The sequence below is a fragment of the Ovis aries genome, chromosome 14 (assembly GCF_016772045.2).
Source record: "Ovis aries strain OAR_USU_Benz2616 breed Rambouillet chromosome 14, ARS-UI_Ramb_v3.0, whole genome shotgun sequence".
NCBI classification, from domain to species: Eukaryota; Metazoa; Chordata; class Mammalia; order Artiodactyla; family Bovidae; genus Ovis; species Ovis aries.
Window position 1 is genome coordinate 61,250,399 of NC_056067.1, and position 8,170 is coordinate 61,258,568.

The following is an 8,170-nucleotide window of genomic DNA, read 5'->3' on the forward strand; positions in this document are numbered from 1 at the left end:
AATGGGAGAGGGTGTGACGAGGCCGGAAGCGCTGTTACGTAGGCGCGGGGCCAGTGGGGGCGGAGCTCTGCCTCCCTTCACCCCGCCCCTGTCAGTTTTGGGTCTGTTGGTCCTTCTGTCCAGCTGTGCTTCCTTTCTCTGCCTGTTGATGCCTTGAAATCTCTTTGATTTCCTCTGGAGCAGAGCTGCTTCCTGCCTGTTCTAAGTTAGTGTTTCACACAGCTTAAGGGAAAAGAGAATTTTGAGAGCTGCCTGTAAGGGAAGCCGAGATGTTTTCAGCAAGTTGAAAAACGGGGAAAATTCAAAAGCCCTTTGTGTGAGTGTGTGGAGATGGGTGTCTCCTCAGTGGCGAAAAGTAGAATGTAATCACTCAGATGATCCGTTGGAAGTGTCACTCGAGTGTAAGCTCCTCGATTCTGTCTCCTCACAACAAAGATTTAAGCCCCCCTCGACGTGTCACAGCTCTCGGGTCTTGGACAGACCGTGTTATAGCGCTCAGGTCTTGAATGGACAGTGTTATAGCTCTTTGGCAAATCAGTGTTACCTCTCTATTTTATTTAGATAATAGGAAAATCCATCTTCGAGGTGTGAGGGCGTGTCGACCCAAAGACAGGAAGAGAATAGCGCTCCACAGCGGGGGAGAGAAAGGGAGAGAGAGGGGGAGAGAGAGCCAGCCCCTTGGCTCCTCTTTTTAAATGGTTTTTTTTTTTTTTAACTTCCCCTTGGTCCTGCCCTATGCAAATTGGGCTTAGCCAGGAGTGCTGTTCTACCTGAAGTCCTCAGTCCGCTCCTCACACCTTCCTTTGTTCTATTTTCGCGGGCTTTCCCCTTCCCTGTCTTTTAGCCACCGCCATTCTGCACTCCTGTTTTGTATTCTACCTACCTAACAGGAGGAGGCCTCAGTAATTGTAACCAGAGCTCTGCTTACACCAAGGCAGATGGCTTTTCTCTTACGAAGTGATTGCGGAAAGAAAGAGGGAGACTGGAATCCACATTGTCATTTATAACGCAGCCAACAGAAATGACATACCGTTACTCCTGCCAGAGTCTATTAATACATAGATTGCCTCTGTTAATTGTTGCTGTTGCTGCTGCTGCTGCTGAAGCAACCAATTGCCCTGCTTCTCCCAGGACTGAACAAGTTTCCAAGAACCAGGACTTTTTGTGCTAAAACTGGGCACAAAACTAGGCAAATGGACCCGTGGATCATACCAACTGCTCTGCACTTAGCTTCCCAAACACCCTCCCCCACTGTTGGCTTTCTTTCCTACCCTCCTCCTCTTCATCCAGTCCTTGAAACCATAATTGGGAGAAGAGCAAACAGAAGACAGGAAAAACACTGATAGGCCCACAGACAATTGTATCCCAGGAGAGCACACCTTTCTCCTTAAATGTGAGATATGCAATTTCCTTGGTAGTCCAGTGGTTAAGACACTGTGCTTCCTTTGCAGGTTAGTGGGTTCAATCCCTGGTGGGGGAGCTAAGATCTCAGAGTTGAAGTTTTAATCATTTCTTACACAGAAAGCATTAATCACTACAATATAAAGGAAAATGTATGTCAAGTTAATAAATTACTTATTAAAGAAAAAGTGTTTAGGAGCTTCCCTGGCAGTCCAATGATTAAGACCTCACCTTCTGATGCAGGACTTTCTCTAGCAGGGGAACTAAGGTCCCACACGCTTTGGGGTGTGAACAAAATGAAAAGAAATATTTTTTTCTTAAGTATCTGTGCTGCTGCTGCTGCTAAGTCACTTCAGTTGTGTCCGACTCTGTGCAACCCCACAGACGGCAGCCCACCAGGCTCCCCCATCCCTGGGATTCTCTAGGCAAGAATACTGGAGTGGGTTGCCATTTCCTTCTCCTATTAACAAAAGTGAAAATTGAAAGTGAAGTCATTCAGTCATGTTGGACTCTTAGCAACCCCATGGACTGAAGCCTGCCAGGCTCCTCTGTCCATGGGATTTTCCAGCAAAAGAGTACTGGAATGTGGTGCCACCGCTTCCTCTGAAGTATCTGTGAGTGGGGACAAATCCTAAGTAGAGGATATTGATACTGATTTTCATGATAAAAGTATCAGTAGGTCAAATCTCACAGTTCTCTGCTGGACCTTCTTGTTCTGAATATGACTTTGGTCCCTAAGAAGTACCTACTATTGCAGACTACAGTGGAAATTATGCAGAAATTTCTATCTATCAGACATTGAACCCTAACTGTATAAACAGGGGGTATTTGCCTTAAGATACTTTTTGAGAAGTTATAACACTGAAATCACATTGATTATATTCTTTGCAGCCAAAGGTGGAGAAGCTCTACACAGTCAGCAAAAACAAGACTGGGAGCTGACTGTGGCTCAGACCATGAGCTCCTTATTGCCAATTCAGACTTAAATTGAAGAAAGAAGGGAAAACCGCTAGACCATTCAGGTATGACCTAAATCAAATCCCTTATGATTATACCGTGGAAGTGAGAAATAGATTTAAGGGACTAGATCTGATAGGCAGAGTGCCTGATGAACTATGGAATGAGGTTCATGATACTGTACAGGAGACAGGGATCAAGACCATACCCATGGGAAAAAAAATGCAAAAAAGCAAAATGGCTATCTGGGGAGGCCTTACAAATAGCTGTGAAAAGAAGAGAAGTGAAAAGCAAAGGAGAAAAGGAAAGATACAAGCATCTGAATGCAGAGTTCCAAAGAATAGCAAGAAGAGATAAGAAAGCCTTCTTCAGTGATCAATGCAAAGAAATAGAGGAAAACAAAAGAATGGGAACGACTAGAGAAAATTAGAGATACCAAGGGAACATTTCATGCAAAGATAGGCTCGATAAAGGACAGAAATGGTATGGACCTAACAGAAGCAGAAGATATTAAGAAGAGGTGGCAAGAATACACAGAAGAACTGTGCAAAAAAGATCTTCACGACCCAGATAATCATGATGATGTGATCACTCATCTAGGGCCAGACATCTTGGAATGTGAAGTCAAGTGGGCCTTAGAAAGCATCACTATGAACAAAGCTAGTGGAGATGACGGAATTCCAGTGGAGCTATTTCAAGTCCTGAAAGATGATGCTGTGAAAGTTCTGCATTCAATATGCCACCACATTTGGAAAACTCAGCAGTGGCCACAAGACTGGAAAAGGTCAATTTTCCTTCCAATCCCAAAGAAAGGCAATGCCAAAGAATGCTCAAACTACCGCACAATTGCACTCATCTCACACGCTAGTAAAGAAATGCTCAAAATTCTTCAAGCCAGGCTTCAGCAATATGTGAAACATGAACTTCCAGATGTTCAAGCTGGTTTTAGAAAAGGTAGAGGAACCAGAGTTCTAATTGCCAACACCCACTGGATCATCAAAAAAAAACAAGAGAGTTCCAGAAAAACATCTATTTCTGCTTTATTGACTATGCCAGCCTTTGACTGTGTGGATCACAATAAACTGTGAAAAAGTCTTCAAGAGATGTGAATACCAGACAACCTGACCTGCCTGTTGAGAAACCTATATGCGGGTCAGGAAGTAACAGTTAGAACCACATAGAACAACAGACTAATTCCAAGTAGGAAAAGGAGTACGTCAAGGCTGTATATTGTCACCCTGCCTATTTAACTTTTATGCAGAGTACATCATGAGAAACGTTGGGCTGGAAGAAGCACAAGCTGGAATCAAGATTGCCGGGAGAAATATCAGTAACCTTAGATATGCAGATGACACCACCCTTATGGCAGAAAGTGAAGAGGAGCTAAACAGCCTCTTGATGAAAGTAAAAGAGGAGAGTGAAAAAGTTGGCTTAAAGCTCAACATTCAGAAAACTAAGATCATGGCATCCGGTCCCATCACTTCATGGGAAATAGATGGGGAAACAGTGGAAACAGTGTCAGAGTTTATTTTTTTGGGCTCCAAAATCACTGCAGATGGTGACTGCAGCCATGAAATTAAAAGATGCTTACTCCTTGGAAGGAAAGTTATGACCAACCTAGATAGTATATTCAAAACAGAGAGATTACTTTACCAACAAAGGTCCGTCTAGCTGAGGCTATGGTTTTTCCAGTAGTCACATATGGATGTGAGAGTTGGACTGCGAAGAAAGCTGAGCTCCCAAGAATTGATGCTTTTGAACTGTGGTGTTGGAGGAGACTCTTGAGAGTCTCTTGGACTGCAAGGAGATCCAACCAGTCCATTCTAAAGGAAATCAGTCCTGGGTGTTATTCGGAAGGAATGATTCTAAAGCTGAAACTCCAGTACTTTGGCCACCTCATGTGAAGAGTTGACTCACTGGAAAAGACTCTGATGCTGGGAGGGATTGGGGGCTGGAGGAGAAGGGGACGACCGAGGAGGAGATGGCTGGATGGCATCACCGACTCGATGGATGTGAATTTGAGTGAAATCCCTGAGTTGGTTATGGACAAGGAGGCTTGGCGTGCTGCAGTTCATGAGGTCGCAGAGAGTCGGACACGACTGAGCAACTGAACTGAACTGAACTGATGATATTCCAGACAATGAACTATGGAAATTTCACCTTTGTAAAATTATGGAGAAATTCTTTTAAATCCCTCTTTGGTGTTTTGGCTCCATTTCTCTACTCATAATCTAAATGGAGGCACCATTCAGCAGTCTCAAGAATAGGAAATAACTCGTTTTTGGTAGAAACACTTCTCATGGATACAAGCTATACAAGCAGACACATAATATTCCTTTCCTTTGTAAGACTTCAGTATTTACTACTGCTTCCATGTGAGTCCCTGTCTGTCTGCACGGACAAAGGGAATAGAACCTTCCTCAAGCATTTCAAGAGTCCCTTTGGAGATGATCGCTACAAACTTTTAATTCATTAGCAACTGAGCAATAAAAGTTTTCACAAACAATCTCAGTTCCCCAAGCCTGTCTCACATTGCAGCTACAGGTGTAAAGATAATTGCAGTTCTGAGGGGACGTGAGGTACAGAATCACAAACCCATATCTAGGTGTCTGGCTGCCTCCCTCCCTGTCACAGGAGCAGTTTGACGTGACCAGCACCCTGAACCCAGAATCCGGGCAATGCAAGGACATTAGTTCAGTCGCTCAGTCGTGGCCGACTCTTTGAGTCTGGGTTGGTGACCATACGGGAAAAAGGAAGTCTTGGTTGAAGTAATCCAGTGCCAAAGCAACACTGGAAGGAAGAATAATTCAAAAATTAAATGGAGCTATTAAAGAGAGATTAGGTGCTACCAGATGTCAGCTGCCAATGCCTCCTAATGTATCTTAGTGTAATTCTTTTCGAAAAATATTTATTTATTTGGCTGTACTGGATCTTACTTGTGGCATATGGAATCTAGTTCCCTGACCAGGGATCAAACCTAGACACCTCCCCCCAATCCCGGCCCCCACCCCCCACACCCCTACTCTTGCTGTCACTGCAGCCAGCATTGAGAGCGAGGTGTCTTAGTCACTGGACCACCAAGGAAATCACAGTGTAATTTTTGTGACAGTGATTGTTATTGTAGAATCCAAGCGATATGAAATCTGATGTTTAATGTAACTAATGACTGGAGTTGCAGAGATATATGTGAAATCATGGAGTACCTTCCAGAAATCAAACATTTTTAGGATTACTACATGTGTGCCAACAGCACCTCCATGACTAATAAAAATAAATCTATAGGAATAATCTTTTATAGAAACAGTGTATACAGCTGATAATTGTGTGCTTAGTCCATCAATCATGTCTGATTCTTTGCAAAGCTATGGACTGTAGCCAGCCAGGCTCATCTATCCACGGAAGTCTCCAGGGAAGGATAGTGGAGTAGGTAGCCATTTCCTTCTCCAGGGGATCTTTCCCACCAAGGGATCAAACCCTGGTCTCCTGCATCGTAGGCAGGTTCTCTACCATCTGAGCTACCAGAAAGTGGAAGAAATACCTTTTCTAACTCGGCAATTTATGAAGTGCTTAACAACGACATTGTTTCCTACTGAAAACATCCATAATTGGCTGATTTGGGTCAGATCATTTTCCAAAAGTAACTTCAGAAGTGGGTTTCAGATGGCAGCTATCAGGCATAAATTATAGTGTGTCCTATTCTCTGATTTGAAAATATTCTCAAAATTTATATTTGGATAACTTCAATTTACAAAATAAAAATCCCTTTTAAAATATTCATTTTCTTGAAATGTGATATATTAATGTTTCAGAAATCTTGACTTCCACTTAATACTTTTAATGTCACATTAATTAACAGATCAGTTAATGATTTGGAATTAGTCATGTTTATTTTGTAAGTCACACCAGTTTACCACACATTGTTGTTTCAAAGTATCAGAGTTTAGGTTATAGTCTTCCATGACTGGTAGATGTTTATTCAATTCCTGTCAAAAAACCAACTGGTATTTCCGTCTCCAAGCAAGTAAAGAGCTCATAGTGCATTTGAAAAACAAAATTTGTCAAAAATTTTTTAAATATTTAAAAATTTTATTTTTTATTTGAAGGATAATTGATTTACAGAATTTTATCCTCTGTCAAACCTCAACATGAATCCGCCATAGGCATACATATATCCCCTCCCTCTTGAACATTCCTCCCATCTCCCTCCCCCATTGAACCCCTATAAGTTGAAAAAGAGCCCCATTTGAGTTTCTTGAAACATTCAGCAAATTCCCACTGGCTACATATTTTACATATGGTAATGTAAGTTTCCATGTTACTTTCTCCATACATCTCACCCTCTCCTCCACTCTGCCCATGTCCATAAGTCTATTCTCTATGTCTGTTTCTCCATTGCGGCCCTGCAAACACATTCTTTCATACCATCTTGCTAGATTCCGTATACATGCGTTCAGTTCAGTCGCTGTCGTGTCTGACTCTTTGCAACCCCAGGAATGGCAGCACGCCAAGCCTCCATGTCCAACATCATCTCCCGGAGTTCACTCAGACTCACGTCCATCGAGTCCGTGATGCCATCCAGCCATCTCATCCTCTGTCGTCCCCTTCTCCTCCTGCCCCCAATCCCTCCCAGCATCAGAGTCTTTTCCAATGAATCAACTCTTCGCATGAGGTGGCCAAAGTACTGGAGCTTCAGCTTTATCATCATTCCCTCCAAAGAAATCCCAGGGTTGATCTCCTTGCAGTCCAAGGGACTCTCAAGAGTCTTCTCCAACACCACAGTTCAAAAGCATCAATTCTTTGGTGCTCAGCCTTCTTCACAGTCCAACTCTCACATCCATACATGACCACAGGAAAAGCCATAGCCTTGACTAGACGGATCTTAGTTGGCAAAGTAATGTCTCTGCTTTTGAATATGCTATCTAGGTTGGTCATAACTTTTCTTCCAAAGAGTAAGCGTCTTTTAATTTCATGGCTGCAGTCACTATCTGCAGTGATGTTGGAGCCCCCCAAAATAAACTCTGACACTGTTTCCACTGTTTCCCCATCTATTTCCCATGAAGTGATGGGACCGGATGCCATGATCTTTGTTTTCTGAATGTTGAGCTTTCAGCCAACTTTTTCACTCTCTTCTTTCACTTTCATCAAGAGGGTTTTAGCTCCTCTTCACTTTCTGCCATAAGGGTGGTGTCATCTGCATATCTGAGGTTACTGATATTTCTCCCGGCAATCTTGATTCCAGCTTGTGCTTCTTCCAGTCTAGCGTTTCTCATGATGTACTCTGCATAGAAGTGAAATAAGCAGGGTGACAATATACAGTCTTGACATACTCCTTTTCCTATTTGGAACCAGTCTGTTGTTCCATGTCGAGTTCTAACTGTTGCTTCCTGACCTGCATACAGATTTCTCAAGAGGCAGGTTAGGTGGTCTGGTATTCCCATCTCTTTCAGAATTTTCCACAGTTTATTGTGATCCACAGAGTCAAAGGCTTTGGCATAGTCAATAAAGCAGAAATAGATGTTTTTCTGGAACTCTCTTACTTTTTCCATGATCTAGCAGATGTTGGCAATTTTACCTCTGGTTCCTCTGCCTTTTCTAAAACCAGTTTGAACATCAGGGAGTTCACGGTTCACGTATTGCTGAAGCCTGGCTTGGAGAATTTTGAACATTTCTTTACTAGCATGTGAGATGAGTGCAATTGTGCGGTAGTTTGAGCATTCTTTGGCATTGCCTTTCTTTGGGATTGGAATGAAAACTGACCTTTTCCAGTCCTGTGGCCACTGCTGAGTTTTCCAAATTTGCTGGCATATTGAGT